We start from the raw sequence: 21,424 nt of genomic DNA, 5'->3' as shown, positions 1-21,424 counted from the left end.
ACCAGATGAGGGGGAAGCAAACTGGTTAACACTATGTTGGTGTGAGGCTGCCAAGTGGCAGACAAGCAGCTGGCCATATAGAATGAACAGAAAGACTGCAAAACTGTAAGGCAAAGTGTAACAGCTGATGCACATTTGCACTGTTGATTGTTCCTTGGGCCCAAGCCCAAAAGCCAGTCCCCTGATAGAGAAGCTACCTTTGGACAGTAATCTTTGCTCCAGTAAAGTGATGGAAAACAAGAAGCTTTCTCTGTTGGGATGTCCATGGTGTTGTTTTGCTTCTTTGGTCCATCCCCCTTATCTGGCTTGTATTTTGGAGAACTGGCAGGAAAATAAGGGAATAGAGCTATTTAAAGATCCAGGAGTGCTGGTTAGAGTATAAGGAAATGTTATGATTAAGCTGTTGTGCAAGGATAGGGGCAAATGGTAATGAATCTTCAGGGAATCCTGAGGATGGAGACTTTAGGCTCCTTAAAAAAGGGCTAAAGATTTGGCCTCAGACAATCTAGCAGGCTGTTATGACCCCATGCATACTTAAAAACTGAAGAACAAGATGAGAAGAAAGAGAAAAAAGAATGGAGAAACATGAAGGGAAACGGAGAATCAGAGACATCCTAAAATAATGCATTTACTCAACAGATATTTTTGAAGATCCACTGTGTGTATACACAGTATGTCCTTATATTAGGCACTGATGGTCAAAAGCCAATTGAAATTCTCATTTTCAAGGAAATCAATCTCTAGAAGGCAAAAACAAAACAAAACAAACAAAAAAAACAAGGTTAGAAAAATAGATAACTACAATACAAAATTATACGGATCCAAAGTTATATGGGCCATATATTGCATAAATAGCAAGAAACAGATGATTACAAGGGGTCCTATAACATGAAACAAGAAGTATAAAATTACCTTACCTGAAAATCTAAGTTACTCAAAAAAGGTGAAGAAAAATAAAATTTGATGACTTGTGGATGGTAGTTTGCAAGGTTCATGGTTTTCCAATAGGTATTATGGAAGGTTTTGTTTTGTTCCTATTCTGTGAAAATATGCAAACTTGGGCAATAGATCAAAGTCAGAACTTCTATCTACACTTTATTTTTAAATATAAGCTTGAAACACATCAAAATATCACTTAATTATCAGATTTTCTAATGGTGCCTTATTGTGGCATTCCCACTTATATTATGTCAGATAACATCTGTCACGAAGAAGAGCCATTGATGATCCACTGTTATAAAGGCTGCACTTTGGGGAGGAAAGTAACTTTTGCTACTAGCACTAACCAGCTGGTAAATTATAAAGCAAGAAATGAGATATATTTCAATATCTGTGACAGATGTAACATCCCATCTGAACCACAAGAAAAAGCCATTTAAAACTATTTAATCCTAGCTACCACGGTGAAACCCCGTCTCTACTAAAAATAGAAAAAATTAGCCGGGCGTGGTGGTGGTCGCCTGTAGTCCCAGCTACTCGGGAGGCTGAGGCAGGAGAATGGCATGAACCTGGCAGGCGGAGCTTGCAGTGAGCCGAGATCGCGCCACTGCACTCCAACCTGGGTGACAGAGCAAGACTCCGTCTCAAAAAAAAAAAAAAAAAAACTATTTAAAAATTGGAATGCCAATAATAATTTATCCCCTGGGGTGACAAAGAAGGGGTGAGAAAAGGGAAAAGAATAAGAGAAATAAGCCTTCAGTGGCTTATTCCACAAACTAACGTGATAGATTTTTTTTTTCTTCTGGCTCTGGTTTCTCAATAGCCATATTGTCATATGATTACTAAGATCAAAAGTATTTATTTTAGAAGGACGAAAAGCCTATGAAAGTTGATTTTTAAACTTATGTTTGGATTTTAGTCAATGTAATATTTACATTGTTTGATCCACTATGAAGTGAATCAGCAATACCTCCTTCTAAACAAGGGTCAGAACAGAGGTCCGCTTGAATGAGGAATTTTGCATAAAAAGAAAAATAGGAAGCTGGATAAGAATAAAATATTTTTAAGGTTTAAAATAGTGGTGCTAACTACCTGATAAAAGATGGGGGAAAAGGATATAATGGGGAAAGAGGAATCCATGAAGAGAGAGATAAATTGTATTTTCCAAAAACTTTAATTGGTTAACTGGAGATGAGTTAAGAGTGCTTTGATGTCTTTCACAGGTTCTAAGTTTGATGTATTTCACAGGTTCACAGGTGCTGTGATGTCTTTCACAGGCAATGGATAAAGCATCCTGCATTGTCCTAGGCACACTCTGTAGGGAAGATATGGGAATCTGAAGTCAACTTTGCCAAAATTGGTAAGTGAATAAGGTAGAATATCATCAAGATCTTGCCCCAGGTGATCTGAGAGTTCTACAAGGGCTCCCACGGTTGGTTTGCTCTTTGAAACTTAAGGTTCTAACTCTGAAACACAATAGTATAGTGGCAAAGGACTCAGGGTCTGGACTCAGAAAAACCCAAGTCATAGGCTAAATCCTACGCTCTATCATTTGCTGGTTATGTAACTAAAAGAAAATTAGTCTATATCAGTTTCCTTGCATAAAAAGTGGTGATAACAACAGTTACTATTTCATAGAATGCAACACATGTAAATATGAGCTTTTATGTTTATTCTTACTAATGATAGAAATAATGATATCCAAGTCAATTGGACTTCAAGTCATGTTTTGCTGTGAGAAGTATGGCAGTAGCTTACTACATTATATTGGATGTCATAACAGTATAAACTGGATAAGAGTTGCATCATATTAAATTGATATACCATAGTACTTCCTGATCCATGGGGGATATGCTGCAAGAAGCCCAGTGGATGCCTGAAACCATGGAATAGAATCAAGCCCTATATATACTGTTTTTTATACATACATACCTATGATAAAGTTTAACTTATAAATTAGTCACATTATGAGATTAACAATAACTAATAATAAAACAGAACCATAACAATATTCTATAAGAAAAGTTATAGGCATGTGGTAATTCTGTCTCTCAAAATATCTTATTGTACTGTGCCCACCTATTTTAGGATTACCTTTGACTGTGAGTAACTGAAACCATGGGGAAAAAAATGTGGCTTAAGAGGGACAACTGTAGTTGCTTGACAGGGAACTTGACTTAGAAAATGAAACAGAGTTATGTCTTAATCTCATGAAAGCATAATAATAATGGATAATGTTTCTGAGCTTATAATTTTTTATTCATATTGTACTTCATCTGGAGAAATATTCTACAGATAAAGAAATTGGAATTGAAAGGAGCAAGTTAATTATCCAGAACCACACAGCCAGGATGCTGTGGAGGTGAAATTAAACCCAAGCCTTCTAAGTACACGTGTCATATCCCTTACTTGCAAATTCACTTAACAGCCATCATCATATCAGTTGACTATTGCTCTGTAACAAATCCTTTCAAAACTTCAGAGGCTTAAAATAATCAACTTTTTTGTTTTCATGATAGTGGGTTGGATGGTATGTTTTTTAGGTCTAGGCAACTTTAACTGGGGATCGATGTTTTAGGATGGCCTCGCTCACATAATGAAAGTCTGGTTGGACTAGGAGGTCTCAGCTGAGATGGCTCACCTCTGCACCATCACTCAGCAGGCAAGCCTGTGCTTTTTCGCATATCAGTCTCAGGGAGTCAAAGAGCAGTAAGTGAGCAAGCTACGGCACAAGAACTTTGCAAGCCTCTGCTTGTGCCATATGTCTCACTGTTCCGTTGGCTAAAACAGGTCATACAGCCAAGTCCAGGGTCCCTGAATACAAGGAGGTATGAAAAAATTAAAGGATTCACAGTAAACATGCCAACATTTTAATATCCCTTAGTTCTGAGTGGTAAGAGTCTAGGTAATTTTTTTTTTATTTTTTCTGTATCTTCCAAATTATCCAAAATGAACATTACTTTTGTAATATCAAAATAGAAATTTCTTAAATAATTTAGAAAATCGGGCCATTTTCTGGAGAACCACAAGTCCTGGTTGTAAGCTCATTTCTTTTCGAAATGGGAATTAAGACTTCTTTTCTCTAAACCACAACAGATAATGTTACTGTTAGTGTTTCTCAGGTTTCTCTTTTGTCTTTCTCATCTTATTGCTCTGCTCACTCTTCCAGTATGATCTCATGAATTCCTGTTCCCTCAATTATAATTTACATGCTGATAACTCCCAAATCCATACACCCAACAGAGTTCACACACAAGTGCCTCTGACCTGTTTCTCCAAATGCCTGCTGGACATATGCGCTTGGATGGGCATCTGCCCACTCTTAAAAATGCAAATGTGATTGTTACCATGCTCTTTCCTGTTTAAAACCACTTCCAGGGTCTAATCTTGCCCCCTTCTTCCAGATATATTTTTTTTCTGTCTCTCACTCTCATTCTGCTATGCACACCTTTCTTGTAGTTTTTTGGAAGTTTTCTCCCCAAAGTTTTTTCAGAGCTGCAAGCTGTCTTTTGCCACAAGCCTTCTTCATACATGCAGTTTTCTGGTGTTTGAAACCCCAGAAGTACCTTCCTGTATTTTAATATCAGCATTTTTATGATCTTGGCAAAAGCATCAACTTCAAACCAGTCAAATCGGTTAGGTTCCCAAGTTTTAGACCATTTATCTCAGGATGTTACTAGAAATGATCAGCTCCTTTTTATCTTCCATATTTCAGATTAAATGTCACTTCCTCCTAGAAGCATTCCCTGATCACCCAGACATGGATCACATGCCCTTAAGTGTTTTGAGAGTACCCCAAACTTCTTCTGCTACACAATTTCTAAGACTATATTATAATTTTCAGTAAAATTTTCTGTGCTTTCTAATTAAACTATGATATTGGACCAAAGTTAAGGGCTATATTGGTCTGGTTTACCCTGGTATTATTCCCATTCCCTAGAAGAATGTGTGTGATATGAATACATATGATATATTCAGTAAGTTACTTTATTTGTTCAACTAAAATATACTCCTTAATACATATTTTAATGGAAAGAAACTTGGTGAGAAAATGACAATAAAAACATGTCATATAAATCTATTTATAATTTTATTTGAATAGTTCTAGGGGTGTACGTGGTTTTTGGTTACACAGATGAATTGTGCAGTAGTAAAGTCTGGGCTTTTAGTGTACTCTTCACCTAAATAGTGTACATTGTTCCTAACAGGTGATTTTTTTTTTATCTCTTATCCGCTCTCACTTTCCCACTTTTGAGTCTCCAAAGTCCATTATACCTAACTCTATGTTTTTGCCTATCTATAGGTTAACTCCCACTTATAAGTGAGAACATGAGGTATTTGGTTTTCCATTCCCAAGTTACTTCATTAGGATTATGGCACCCAGTTCCTTCCAAGTTGCTGCACAAGACATTATTGCATTCTTTTTGGCAGCTGAATAGTATTGCATGGTATATACATATCACAATTTCTTTGCCCACTCTTAGGTTGATTCTATTCTGTGCCATTGTGTACTGTGCTGAAATAAAAATACATATGCAAGTGTCTTTTTAATATAATGACTTATCTTCCTCTAGGTAGATACCCAGTAGTGGGGTTGCTGGATTGAACTGATCTACTTTTAGTTCTTTGAAAAATCTCCATTCTGTTTTCCATAAAGGTTGTACTAATTTACATTCTCACCAGCAGTGTGTAAGCATTCCCTTTTCACCACATCTGTGCTAACATCTATTGTTTTTTGACTTTTTAATAATGGCCATTCTGGCCATGGTAAGGTCATTCTGCTTTTAATTTGAATTTTCCTAATGATTAGTGATGTTGAGAATTTTTTCATGTTTGTTGGCCATTTGTATATCTTCTTTTGCTAAATGTCTGTTCATGCTGTTTGCCCACTTTTTAAATTAATTTTAATGTTAATTTCTGGGGTACGTGTGCAGGATGTGTGGGTTTGTTACATAGGTAAATGTGTGCCATGATGGTTTGCTGCACCCATCAACCCATTACCTAGGTAATTAAGCCCAGCATGCATTAGCTATTTTTCCTAATACTCTTCCTTTCCTGACCTCATCCCTTGGCAGGCCCCAGGTGTGTTGTTCCTGTCCTCGTGTCCATGTGTTCTCATTGTTCAGCTCCTACTTATAAGTGAGAACATGTGGTGTTTGATTATCTGTTCTTGCATTAGTTTGCTGAGGATAATGGCTTCCAGCTTCATCCATGTCCCTGCAAAGGAAACCCCATTAAAAAGTGGGCAAAGGACACAAATAAACACTGCCTACTTTTTCATGAGATTATTATGTTTTTTCTTGGTTATATTTTGAGTTCCTTTTAGATTCTGGATAATAGTCCTTTGTCAGATGCACAGTTTACAAATATTTTCTCCTATTCTGTAGGTTGTCTGCTTACTCTGTTATGTCTTTTGTTGTGCAGAAGCTTTTTACTTTAAAGTCCCATTTATTTAATTTTGTTTTTTCTTGTATTTGCTTTTGTGGTCTTTGTGATAAATTATTTGTCTAGACCAATGTCCAGAACAGTTTTTCCTGGGTTTTGTTCTAGAATCTTTTCAGTTTCAGCTTTGAGATGTAAGACTCTAATCGATCTTGAATATTTTATATGGTGAGAGATGGGGACCAGTTTCATTTTTTCTACATGTGGCTATCAAAATTTCCTAGCATCATTTATTGAATGTCCTTTCCCCAGTGTATGTTTTGTCTCCTTTGTTGAAGATCAGTTGGTTGCAAGTATTTGCTTTTATTTCTTGATTCTCTATTCTGTTCCATTAGTTTATGTGTCTATTTTAATACCAGTACCATGCTGTTTTCGTTACTATAGGCACATAGTACAATTTGAAGGTGGTTAATGTGATGCCTCCATGTTTGCTCTTTTTGCTTTGGATTGCTTTGGCTACTCAGCCTCTTATTTGGTTCCATATGAATTTTAGGCTTTTTTCTCCTAATTCTGTGAAAAGTGATATTGGTATTTTGGTAGGAATTGAACTGAATCTGTAGATTACTTTGGGCAGTATGGTCATTTTTCACAATATTGATTATTCCAATCCATGAGTAAGAGATGTTTTTCCACTTTGTGTCACCTAGATTTATTTCATCAGTGTTTTATATTTCTCCTCGTAGAGATTGTTCACCTCGTTAGTTAAGTATGCTCCTAGGCATTTTTTAGTAGCTACTGTAAAAGGGATTGAGTTCTTGATTTGATTCTCAGCTTCGTCATTGTTGGTGTATAGCAGTACTTTTGATTTGCATATACTGATTTTGTAACCTGCGACTTTATTAACTTATTAAATCTAGGAGTCATGGAGGAGTCTTTAGGGTTTTCTATGTATAAGAGCATATCACCATCTAACAGAAATAGTTTGACTTCCTGTTTTCCAATTTAGATGATTTTTATTTTTCTCTTCCCTGATTGCTCTGGCTGGGATTTCCAGTACTATATTGAATAGAAATGGCGAAAGTGGACATCCTTGTTTTGATCCAGTTCTTTATGGGAATGCTTTCAACTTATCCTCGCTTAGTCTAATGTTGGCTGTGGGTTTCTCATATATTGCTTTTATTATTTTGAGGTACAGAACATGCCATATACATTTAAATGCCTCATATATTTTGGAAAATATTTGACTTATTCACTATATTGATGTGGGCTATTTTCAAGGTAGAATTTAACAAGTGATATTAGGAACACATGACCCAGTACACTCAGAGTTACAAAGCCTAAAAATAAAGCCTACGTGGAGACACACAGGGAACTCACAGTATTGACTGTAGAAGGTATGATTTCCCAGAGAACTCCAAAAAACAAACACACTTGATTTCTTCAGCTTTTTGTTCTTCATGTTTTTAAAGTGGCAAACAAAGTGAATTTATTGGCATTTCCCTTATATTGATTCTTGTCAGACAGGAGTAGACCTTTTTCAGATAGCTTTATCCAATAGATTATTCCAAAATTAATTTTAAAATTAAATTATATATGCATATACTTATGCTTATTAAATATATCTAATCATATGAAAAGTCATACCTTAACAATGAAAATAACTTAAAGAAACATAAATATGTATAAAAATACCAAGGAACCACAGCCTTATTAACACAGAGTTAATCTAATCTGGAACAGTTGTAAAGCATTTTAGATGCTTTAGCCTAAGAAAAATTTCAGTAGGTTACTGTTTCATAAGAGAATAAAGAATTTTATGTTGGTAGTAGGATCGTTTTTCCACAAAGGAATTAATATATTTAACTGAAAATTCTGTCCAAAAAACTTTGCCTCTGGTGAATATTTTCACCTAATTGTAATGTAAGTAAACCCATGGACTTTGGAGTAAGGATGAGCTTTGGAAGTTCTCTTCCAAGTGAGAGACTAGCCAATCTCATTTTTCTCATTTGCATAATAAAGACAATTATGTCTGTTTTATAACTATATAGTGATATTCATTCCTTCACTCAACTGATATCTATTGAGTGTGCATTATATAATAGGCAGTATCTAGTAACAAACAAGATACACACAGGCTACTTCTACACTAAGCTTACCATTGAATAAAGGAGGTTTTATTAAAGTGTGTGATGAAGCACTTAGCACAGCATTTTACACATAATAATCAATAAATGTCAATTATTGATATTATTACTTCTTAAAGAAGTAATAGAGCATGCCATCCTAAAGCAAAAGAAAAAGGGGGGTGGATGGTATGAATTTACCTATATTCAAATGTATACATACACATACATTCATATACACAAATATATGTGTATACATACACCAAGATTTCCAAATACACAAACATTTCAATGATTCTGCAATATCCACTACAATTCTCTATTTTAAAAGTATAAAAATCAATTTAGCTTCTCTTAATATAGAGGCTTGGGATTCAAACTGATTTAATAAAGATTTTTAATGAAGTTGGAATAGTCAGTGACTCATAGGTCAGAAGTGGGTGGCAGGTGACAGAGGGGAAGGCCTCAGGGGGAAAAGAGACTCTCAGTACCAGTTCCCTATTCAGAATGCCACAAGATATTATTTATTCCATTATTTTAACCTACAGCTGATGCATAAGTCACATTTTTCCACACTTATATACATGAAAGTAGTTATGTTTAAAGAATACCTGGGGAAAAAAAACTTGCCAAGCACTCCCAAACCAAAAAAAAACAGGTTAATTTTTTTAAAAACTGTCTTATTCTGAGTCTTACCCTCTCTAATCTCCACTCCCTACACCCATAAGCCAGTTATAGAAGAAACTACAACCTCTTGTTTCATCAAGAACTATATAATGTTTATAATTTATAATTTAACCTAAAATTCTGTGTTATAAAAACAGTCATTTTGTCTCAATTTTAAGGTGCTTGTTGGTTGTCCTTAGTAATTTGAACAACATAGAGTAAACAAGAAATATGTTTAAACCTATATTCTATTAATCAAAGATTTGTATAGTTTTGTCTATCTTTATCAGAATTATATTCATTCACATATTGATGTGCAATGTGTAATAAGCAAGAATTCACTGGGCTATGATTTCAATACTTTAACTGTTGTAAATTGAATAAAATATATTTTAAGGGTACAAACAATTTATTGCAATAATATATCTAAACCAAATAACCTACTTAAAAGCCTTCAGAGCCTAAATATTTAATAATAATAATAGCAATACAATAATCTTCTTGTGTAACCTGAATATATTGAACAAAAGCCTCATTGGTATTGAAGTATAAGATCAGAAATTATTAGCATAAATAGGAAATAGTATATTAGGCCAACTAACATGAAACTATATAAAATGTAGTCAGAGACGATTATGAAATAATTGTGCCAGTCCTCTCATAAGAACAGCGATGCAGAATTAAATGGGTGGTTAATATTATAAGGTAAACTCTTAAGCTAGACATTGCTAAATTTATTTAGGCAATTTGGTTGCCAAACAAGACAAGATGTTATAAATACTTTTAAAAGAAATAAAAAGCAACTATAAATGTGGGTATTTGCAGTATAAGTCTACCCTATGAAAAGATGTCTGTAACAGATAGCATTCACTATAATCAAGAAGGAAAAAATATATACATATATAAATTAAACAGCCAGAAAGAATGGAGGGCATAGTACGTGGCACACATTTGACTAGATTCTGTAGGTGAATCAGAGCTAAGATATTTATTTTTCAATATATTCTGAGCACTTGCTAAGTGGCAGACATAGTGCTAAAAACTGAGTATATGGCAGGAAGCATAATAAAAGTCCTTTACCACTATGAGTCTGGTAAGACTGGTGAGTAAACAGGAAATTGAAATTTAATGAAATATATTCTGTAGTACCAGAAATTTAGTATACAGCAAAAGAGAAGTTTGCAAAATCTAGAAATCAGGAAAAGAGTTTCATGTACATTTGAAAAAATTCAGATAGAAGATACGAGAACACAAATTTATCTGGGGCAAAGGTTAGAAGCTAATGTTTAAGGAGAAAAGACTAGCTAGGTAAAGTGTGGTAAGCTTATCAGAATATTATCCTTGACCAGAAAGTTGGAACTTTATGCTGCAGGCAAGTCAATCATGAGACTGGCAGGTAGAAAACTTCATTTACTATTATAATATAGTGATTATCCAATGATAGAAAAACAGTGGAAAGGAAAGGAAAACTAGTGTGAAAGTATGTAGGTTAGGGTGTTGGAAGCCTGGGCTCTTCACTTTAGTGAACGATGAAAAGGGGAAAAAATAGAATCCCAGAGATTTTTCAAAAGAAGAATCAAAAGACATAGTGACATATTGGATGCTGTAAGATGCCCGAGAGAAGAGTGAAAGGCAATTCTATAATTTGAGTTCAGGTCTCTAGAAGTATGAGTGCTACTGCCCATGGTTTTATCTGGAAAGAAAAGGTAGTTTGGGGAGCATAATTCTGAATTCACTTGGAATGCACTGAATTTAAAATGATATCCACAATTCAATCCAGTCTATACTACTGCGAGTTGAGAATAAACACAGGAAGAAGGCATGCAGGAAACCAGGGCTGAAGATGTCATTTGGGAATTATCTGCACAGAAATCAGAAATGAAACCATGAGTATATTCTAAGAACAGGAAAGGTTTGAGGTAGAAGCTTGAGTGCCCTCCCCTAAAGACTGAAAGAAGAAAAGGAAGTCATTAAAAACATAGAGAAAGAATGAGTAGCAGAATGGGAGAATCTATGCAACTTACCAACCAAAGCAGAGGAAAGATTCAAAAAAAAGGTGTTTTCAAATATTAAACACTTAAGTGCATCCAAAAAACCAAAACATCTAAAAAAAAATAATAGCTAAGGTACAGTTCCTGGCTGTAGGGGCAAAGAGGTCACTGGTAATCTTTTGATAGTATTTTCAGAAGTTCATGAATTTGGAAGATAAATCTTATTTCACATAGTTAAAATGGAGCAAGTGGGTATGAACTAGAAGCAATGGAGAAGTCCCTTTCTTCAATATTTTGATGTAAATGGAAAGACTAAAAAGTAGCTAGAAAAGTAGCAGGGTCAAGGAAGGTGGGTTCATTTTATGTTTTAATAATGCATATAGTTGAGTAAGTTTGGAAGCAACCTTTACATTAAAGACAATCAGTTGGGCATCAAAGAAAAAAAACCGTGACTAAATTATTATTTCTACCTTCAAGGAGCTTACAGCTCCATGGACTTTTTTCCAAGTGCCTGAATCGAAACATGAGAGGATGAAGGTGAGGTAATGTGAGAGTGTTTTCAGTAAAATTCAGCTTTCAGCATAAGTAAGAAGCAATATTTCCACTAAGAACAAGGGAAAGAAAAATGGAGGATGGTTAAATGTTTTAAGTAGAAAATAATAACCAGGATAATAGCTTGGTGACATTTGAGAGGTGAATAAAAGGGTTGATGTGATGACAGGCATAATCATGATGAAACTCCAAAGAATGAATCTGCAATTTTCAAACTCTTGTGCATTTTCTTTCATCAGCAATCCCTGGCCTGACAGCAAAAGCAGAGTGAGTAGGCGGTAAGGATAATAGATATTTGAGGAATGATGTTTAGGGAATAAGCAGCATCTTTGAAGATTAAAAAGAGCATGTAGTGATCTAAAGTTAGATTACATACATAAATTAAAGTACAGGAATTCTAGTCCTATAAATGAAGTACCTTAAAGACTAATGATATAATAGGGTTAATATCATCAATACTAATTGACATCAATAACAAAAATGGAAGATACAACATGGTAGAAATATCAACGGTTTATTTCTGGTATGAATCTGGTCTGCTATTTAATAGAGAACTTGGGAAGAAACAAAAATAGCTTTCAGCTCTGCTTAAGAGGTGATACCTATTCTCATTAAAATGTTTCTTAGTTCTCACAAGGCAACTAATTCCATGGCTAAAAACAAACAGAAGTTAACTGTCTGTCAAAAGCTTAAAATGGGTCTTGATAACGCATCTTGACTTTCGCCCATGGTCCTCCTGGAGAAAGGCCACAGCCAGAATCCTCGATGCCAAGAAAAGTTATAGAAAGAATTCTCTCACTAACAGGGTCTTCCGGTACTGAAGTGCAGAATGACTCTATCACCCTTGTTCATTCACTTTGGTTCCAACCAAACTATACACAAAGCTCTACTCTGTGAAAAGAAAAAAATGAAGAATTTGGAGGGTAGAAAATATATCTCTCTTAGTTAGACATGTTTGATGGCAAAGAACAAAAGCACGCAAAAATAAGTTAAAATTCAAAATAGATGTTTTTGTAGGTGTGCAATAGTTGATCACACATTCATTTTTGGCCAAGAAATGAAAGGAGCTGGACACCATAGGGACTGAGCCAGGGAAATGGAAATTCACTAGTGGAAATTTCTTTCCTTTTCTCTCAGAATTATTTTCTCTTTATGCTTCCTGCTGCATATCTTCTCCAAACTTCTCTTTCTCTCTGATAGCCAGTTTTCCTGCTATCCTTGAAAATGGTCTATCGTGAATAGAGGTCCAGCTCCCTAGTTAACTAATTTACATTATCTCTGTATAAATTCTCCATAGCTAGAAGAGATCATTTAAATGGCTTCCAGAGTTCTGGATGAACAGTTTCTTCAAGAAGGAATTTGGGTAAGGAAAATATTTAGCATTTCCAGCAGCATGGTCTAGAACTTTGATTTGCAATCCAGACCATGTCTAAATTACAGCAATTAACTCCAAAGTTGTATACAAAAACATTCTTGGATATCCCACACAACATCAACTAAAAGGTTAGCATGTATAAATTATGTTTAGCTGAGAACATGAGAGTATGTTATTCTGTGTTTCTCTGAGTTGTCATGTAGAAATCTTGAGAATTAACCAGGAATTAATAAGCTTCAAGCTGAGTGCACATCCTTTGAGATAGCTAACGATCTACTTTTGTGAGGATTCAAATTATGCTTTCCAATCAAGTATTATCACTATACATTTTAGGAAAACCAAAATCAAGTCCTCAAGTGTGGCAAGCTAATATAACGAAAAATAATGGTTACCCATCAGTAGAAGAAACCAACAGAACATAGCAACATAAAAGTACTACAGACTTTTTCCAGCAGAGGTACTTGATTACCTTATGAATTGACAATCTGTCTCTACATTTCTAAGTTCCTACTTAAGTCAGACAAATTTAGCTGTCTTCAAGAAGGTATGACTTATTCCAAAAAACTAATTTGTATGTAAGAAAAAGTTCTGCTACTACCATTGCCCCTTCTCAATTCTCATCCAAGCAAGGATGTTGTTTTAAATTGGATCCTCACACTTGAGTCAGATCTTTATAGGAACACAGCAAGACAGGAGACTTGTCCTGTGTGAATCATATCTTCAGCAACTGTGTTAACCTGTAAAGATGGCAAAAAAAATGATTGAGCATGTTATATTGAAACTACAGGTCAAATCCCTTAAAAAACTGATTTCAGATAAAGATTTTTTTAATCTTTAAATGTCTTTGCTTTGTATAGAATATTGTTCCAAGCAACTTTCATTAGCTATGACAGGAAATATTTGTATCACAGAAACATATGGAATGTAACAGCTGATTACAAACTTATAAGCGTATGCTGTGGACTGAATTGTATACCCCCAAAATTCACGTGTTGAAGTCCTAGTTCTTGATGGGACTTTATTTGAAGACAGGGCTTTTAGGAGGAAAGTAAGGTTAAACGAGATAAATCATAAGGGTAGGGTCTTAATCCTATAATATCAATTGCCTCAGAGAAGGAGGAAGAGAGAGAACCCTCTCTCCAAATGCACATACTGAAGAAAGACCATGTGAATATACAACAAGAAGGGGATTGTCTACAAGCCAGGAAGAAAGCACTCACCAAAACCTGACCTTGCTGGTACCCTGATTCCAGACTTCCAGACTTTGGAACTATGAGAAATAAATTTGTTGTTTTAACCACGTAGTCTATGGTATTTTGTGATGGCAGCCCAAGCTAACAAATACACAACTCAGTTGCTCCAAAATCACAAAATTTGATGCTAATTACCAAAGAAGAGATCTTTAAGCATAAGGGAAATTATGAACTTGCAACTTCTATGATAGCTTTTAATTAATTAACCAATTCATCAATTATAATCGTGCTACATTTGGCTACTTTCGATATATTACTTTCTTGTAGATGCAGAATAAATGCTAAAATATAGCTACAAAGATAATTACATTTTGAACTGACACTTTATGAAAGTTATTTTGATTTATGAGAAACCCAATAGCTCTTAACTTGAGATAACTGAATTAATCATAAATTGATTTTATTATGGAATGATTAAGCTTGAGGATGAAGTCATCATTGCATTATTAATTTATATACTATGAAGACGCAATTTATGTTTGTGATTTTTTAATTTACAAGTTCCAAATACCAATAAAGCCTGCTGCTAATTTGGGTCTTTGGTTTAGCACTTCAGTTGCCTCATTTTACGTAATGCCACCTAACTTTACTCAGAGGAGAATTTCTAAATATAAATAGAGAAGGTAATTTTAGAAATTTAATTAGTGATCCCTCCCACACCACTGATTAAGTTTGACTTCAGATCACTAATTTTCAAAAAATATTATCTAAAAATTCCATGAGCTAAAATGATTATTTATTTAATATCACATCCCCGTATGCTATATACTTTTTAAAAAAGTACAATCTCTGCTAGTTGTTTACACGAATGGAGTAATGAAAATGGAAGTATCGCAGCTATATGGGTTGCTTTGAAATGGAGGATTTCTTTCCAAGAGGGTATGATATTTCACTGAGGACCTTGATGTTACATGCAAAAGAAATAGGGAAAAAACATTTTTTAATTATATTATTTGAGATACTGAGGAAATATAAGTATTTTCCTGAGCTAGAAGCCATTTAGGTAGAAGGCAACTCTATTTTTAGTTCTCTTTATTAAAAAGAAATGTAGTAGGCATAGAATGTTTAAAAATAATTATTACCCAAGGGCATGTTAAGATATTATAGATCATAGGGTTTACCCCATATTATCCTTCAAAAGATAAAAAGAATATATTACACTCCTCCTTTCATACATTCAACAAAATATTTATTGTGTACCTACCAATTGTTAGGTTACATGCTAGGAACTGTAGAATGTATGATGATTAAAAATAGACTTGGTTTCTATGTTATTGTACTTGTGGTCTAGTGGAGGAGCATGCCACTAATAAAGTAATCACATTAGTCAATGTAAAATTACAGATGTGGCACATGCTGTGAAAAAAAATGTATATGTTGTTATAAGAGTGCTCTGGGCTAAAACAAAAGCACTGAATTATCCTGCAACAGAAAAGACCTCGAAGAGGTAACTGTCCAGAGCTAGAGAAATGAGAGAGAGCCTGGTAAAAGATGACATTTAGTGTTTTACTTTTATCCCAAAAGTAATAAAAACTCTTTGAAGCTTTTAAGTAAGTGGGGTAGATGATTGGAATAATTACATTTGCGTTTTAAAAATACGTGCAGTCTAGTGGAAGAAAGGTTGGATGCAGGCAGACCAGTTAGAAAAGTATTTTGGAAGTCCAAAGGAGAGCTCTTGTTGCACAGACTGGAGTATTGCTATGAAAGTAGGAAGAAGTAGAGGGAAAATCAACAGAAGTTGATCAAAGGATTGAACATGTTCAAATCATTAAAACATATCTTGCTCCCATTAGATTACAATATCAGTGTTAAAATAGATTAAGAAAAAAAATCTACTCAGGCTATGATATAAAAACTCCAGCTTTTTGTGCCAATGAAGTGAGCATTCTGCAATGTGGATTAAAAAAAATCTTCAATATCAGTATTTCCAGACTTATAAGAATCCCAAATATAAATAGCCTATTCCTGGTTAATCATGATGCTGCTTTGTTCCAGAAGTCCTAGTATACAATATTCAAATGTAATTTTTGTCTCTGAATTCTCATTTAAATCTACTTCTGTAGAAGTAATCTCACATCCTGTGTAAAAATTATCACTAATTTGGCAGGTACTGCTTAGAGCTTATCATTTATAAGGGGACTGACATTTCACCAGGGGAAGACTACCCTTAGATAGTCAGGATTTCATGTTGCTAGGCAACCCAGCAAAGTAGCCCAGAAACATTTAAAAAAATAGATTGTGTGTGTTAACCTCTACAAATGAGAACATATCCAAATATGAATTGAAATTCCCATATATTTTTAAGGAAACTCTCTAACTTATTCTATAATCCTTCTTGGTCTGCAGTGAGGATTGCTAATGTGAGATGAGAATCTACTCACAAACATTAAGAAGGTAACATGATGAGTGAAGTAAAGGTAAGTAATTTTCTCAACATATGAATCAATTTAAGCTTATAATTGAGATGGTCTTCTTTTTAAAATAATTGTTACATAAATAATTTAAGACATGATATCAATTATTCACACCACCTGACTGATCTATTTTCCTAAAAATCAAAATTAAGCCCTCAATAATTTTTGTATGAGTGGTCTGACTATCAAAGGATTCTCCATGAATTCACAAAGATGAATTCTTCCATTCATTATGAAGTTGTTTAGTTTGACTTTTCCTCTGAAGGTAAAGCCTCCTAGAAAATCAGGGGAAATAATAAAACTGTCAGATGTCAAATTGGTTTTTCTGTCAACCCATTCCCCAGTGTCATTTTTCTTGGATTTTTATTTCATCTAAAGAATAAAATTTGAAATACGAATTTAAAACAGCAACACTAAATTCTTATTGCAAGGTCTTCAGGTATCAGTATATAGATATATATCTATAAATGCACAGATTATGTACCTGATGTACAAATATTTTCCATTTATTCCTTTAAAAAGAATAAAGTGTAGGCAATTCCATTTATCCAAGTTTTCTTATATTTGTTTCTTCTTCTGTGAACACCCACTTTCTGACAATGCTGTTGACAATGTCACCCCCAATATGACAGTTTTATTATTTTATTCAATCTGTGGGTTAGACAAATTCAGCATACTCTGAATTTAAACCAACTTCAGCTTAGAAATCTTAAGAGAAAATGCCATTTTTTAGCAGAAAAACATTAAATAAAAGATCTTAGACAAAATATAAAATCAGAAGAGAGGCCAAGAATATTGACATTAAAAGCCTAATACCCTCTCTACTTTTATGTCAACTTTATTCCTTTTTTTTGAACTGTACATGCACTTATGTTTGCTTCTCCTTTCCTTTTGCAGATTTTTCCTTTAGTTTTTATAGTAACACTTGACTTACTGCATTTTGTTTCTTGATATTTAATCTTTGCTTGTTAAACAAAAATAGAATATGCATGAATATCTCTTCATTATAAAAGCAATATTTGTTCACTATATAAATGTGAAATATAGGGACAGGTAGTAGGAAGAAGTTATCTATTGTTCCAATACTTACAGATAACCAACCACGGACCTTTCTTACAATCTTAGAATGATGAGACTGAGAATTATTTCAAATATATGATCTCTTCTATAAAGACCGAAGAAATTCTACAATGCCCAAGCATTTTTAGAGGTAATGACCTTAAACAGGAAAATTAGAATTTTAGAACCGATTACCACTCATTTTACCAATGAAGAAACAAGTTCAGAATAACTAAATGACTTGCTAAGGTGAAACAGCTTTCACTGTCATGAGAAATGGATGATTATTCCCTGTATGTTTCCGCTGTCATCTGTCATTTTCAAGCATCAAATGTTTTCTTTCTTTTTTTTTTTTTAGATGGAGTCTCACTCTGTCACCAGGCAGGAGTGCAGTGGTGCAATCTCAGCTCACTGCAACCTCCACCTCCTGGGTTCAAGCAATTGTCCTGCCTCAGCCTCCCCAACTAGCTGGGACTACACACGCACGCCACTACACCTGTCTAATTTTGTATTTTTAGTAGAGACAGCTTTCTCCATGTTGACCAGATCTCGAACTCCTGACCTCAGGTAATCTGCCCACCTTGGCCTCCCAAGGTGCTGGAATTACAGGCTTGACCCACCACTCCCAGCCTGTTTTCTATTCTTGACCAAAAAATAGAACCATCTAAACAAGTTGTCTATAACAGAGATTTCTGGGTTGCACAATTATTCAATGAATTAGTTTCTCAGGGAGAAACTCACATTTTCTCAAAAGTTACCAAGCAGCTGATGACCAGCAAGTTTTGCAAATCTGTTACAGACCAACTCTTTCTTCTTTCATAACTTTCACGTTATATGTTGTCTCCCTTCTTTATATTCTCCATTCCATTTATATTCATTTAAGGAATATGTTCAGGCAGTGTGCTAGCTATAAAGGCAGACATATAGAAAATAAAGAAATAGACTCTGACCTTGAGGGTTGAGAAGTAGGGCATGGTGAGAAAATGAAAGAGAGGTAGACACCACTTAAACTAGTAATTACAAATTAAGTTCTATAATACAGTTATGAAGTGATTGGTGAGTGTTGCTGGTTGAATTGTGTCTCCCCCCAGCAAAATATATTCAAGTCCTAAACCCCAGTACCTGTAAATGTGACTTTATTTGGAGACTGGGTGTTTGCAGATGTAATCAAGGTAAAATGAGATCATGCTGGATTATGGTGGACCCTAAATATGATGACTGGTGTCCTTTCAAGGAAACAGAGCTTCAGAAATACAGACAGCCACAGAAAGAAGGCCGTGTACAGACAGAGGCAGAAATTTGAGTGATTTGGCTACAAGCCAAAGAACTGCAAGGATTGCCGACAACACTAAAAGCTAGGAAAAGGCGAGGAGGCATTCTTGCCTAGAGCCTTCAGAAGGAGAACGGCCCTGTGCTATTTGGATTTCAGATGTTTAATTTCCAGAACTGGAGAGAATAGATTTCTGTTGTTCTGAACCACCCAGTTTGTGACGACTTGTTAAGGCAGGAAACTACTATAGTGAGTATCTGTTAAATGGCTTCATTTTGCAGGAAAACAAAAGATTGGAATGGTCAGTGAAATATATAAAAACCGTATAAATTAAACTGTCTTATTTTGTAACTGCTAGAGCCAAGTCCTCTGGGAAAAATAAATCATATTAAATCTGTGTTTATCTTTGCCTATTTTTCACCAACATGAAACAAAACACAGAGGTATAAATATTTGCAATAAAATGTATTTTAAAATTCAATAAATGCATACAAAATTATTGAAATCTATATATCTTTTACTATATAAAATAAAAGGCACAAATAGTTTCAATTCTTAATGATACAGAAGACTATATTCAATTATGTTACAGAAATTTATCTCTCACGTATATAGATTATATTTTCTTTGGGGAATTTTCAGAGATATTTTAGGAACCCCTAACAGTGAATAACAACAACAGACTGTGTACCCTGCAGCATCCTGGCCTAAATCACACAGCTACTAATGTCAAGATCTCTCAAAAAGAGAGAAGATTCTAGCACAGGGAAAATGAAAAAAGAATGATACCAAATACAAAAAAAGAGCTAAGAAATGAACATGTAAGGAAAAGATAAACCCAACTTTAGGAATGAAACCTTTGGACCAAGATAAGAAAATATAGGCTAATGTTGGATTCCTATTTATCACCTAAATTAAATAAAATATGGCGCTCTTAGCCATAAAGTCTCATCTTAGGAGATAAAAGTAGAGAAAGTGGAAAGAAAGATCTATTAAAAAGATACCAACAAAAACCAGAAGGAAACTGAATTCAGATGCAGTTGCCCCAGTTTGTAACAAGCAGCCTAACCCTTTATATAGAAACCTGTGTTGGGTGTCTTTCTTATTTTATTTTGTTTTGTTTCACCCTTGAACTAGAAACTGAACTTATAAATGTAGTATAACCAGATTTATAAACTGTAGATGATAAATACTACACATGGAAATATGAAACAGCTACTATAATTACACAAATATATGAATAACAGTAGTAGCTGCTGTTGCATTTTCTAACCCAACTTCTCTGCCTTCCCTCTTTCCTCAGAGGGACTCCATCTGATAACCATAATGAAATAAACATAGATGATCATTGCCATCATAAGCTAGCACATGTGCTCTTGCTATATATCAAATTTTACTCTAATTTATTTATATATACCATCGATTTTATCTTCATATTAATAATAGAATAGATATACCAATATTACACATGGAAAACTGAGGTTCAGGGAGCTTAAATGAGTTGCCTCAACATTCCTCACTGGTAAATGAAAGAGTTAGAATTCAAACCCAGGTAAGTCTAACACAACAGCTCATGTTATTAACCACTGACTTACACAGTTTCCCTTTGCCTTCATTTTCTGTATCCTCATTTTAAATTGACACAAAAGTAGAGCCTGTGATATTCTGTAGACTGGACAGGTATAACGTCCAAAATGGGGGAAAAATCTTACAATGCTTTGCCCAATCACTTGCGAGATTCTCTCAAATACTTTGTGGGTGGAGCCATCAAAACCTTGGGCCTGGTCAGTCTCTTCTAATATTACCCAAAAGGGTGAGAAAGTGGGAAGAAGCAGAAATTTCTCACGACATCCTAAACTTACAGGTGAAGAATCTGGCTTGCTAATGCCCCAGGTTCAAACCTTGAATGCCTATACTTTGAATGGATAAAGATGTATCAAAGTGAAAGAACAGCTTTCAAACCAAGAAGGAAAGACAACTCAACCAGTCGACGAAGGAGGAAAATCAGAGAGAAATTAGGGAGCTGCTAATAAGAGGTCCAATTGTCTTCCTACTCCCCTTAGTCAAAAATTGATTTTATGCATGTATGAATGGGGAAGAACAGATAGTTAGAAATCTTCATAGGCCTGATGGTTCCTTATGCTTGGTAGAAAAGGGCAGGTGGGATCTGGGCAGTCTGCTGCTTTGATTGCTCTTTCTGCCCTCACAATCTATCGAGAAGACAGAGCCATCCCAGAGGGAGAGTAGAGAAAGAAATCAATGACTAGCAAATATTTTATTAATTTTAATTCTCACTATACAAACGAGCATTTGAATTTATTTTAGAAAAAAGATAAAGACAGAGAACAGCAAAAGGAAGATAATTTTTTAAATAATTCCTTATAAGAGGGATGACTATTT

At 34.7% G+C, this 21,424-nt stretch overlaps 1 long non-coding RNA gene across 1 annotated transcript in view; it reads right to left on the bottom strand.

Moving 5' to 3' along the window:
- LOC129525472 (uncharacterized) overlaps positions 1–20,749 on the bottom strand; it is a 171,503-nt gene extending 150,754 nt beyond the window's left edge. The window contains exon 1 of the long non-coding RNA XR_008669789.2: positions 20,620–20,749. This is a non-coding gene — a long non-coding RNA (uncharacterized lncRNA). The remainder of the gene's footprint in view (positions 1–20,619) is intronic.
- Between the last annotated feature and the right edge of the window lie 675 nt (positions 20,750–21,424).

Source organism: Gorilla gorilla, chromosome 9, assembly GCF_029281585.2.
Source record: "Gorilla gorilla gorilla isolate KB3781 chromosome 9, NHGRI_mGorGor1-v2.1_pri, whole genome shotgun sequence".
Taxonomy (NCBI): domain Eukaryota; kingdom Metazoa; phylum Chordata; class Mammalia; order Primates; family Hominidae; genus Gorilla; species Gorilla gorilla.
This window is presented reverse-complemented; position numbering and strand designations above follow the sequence as displayed.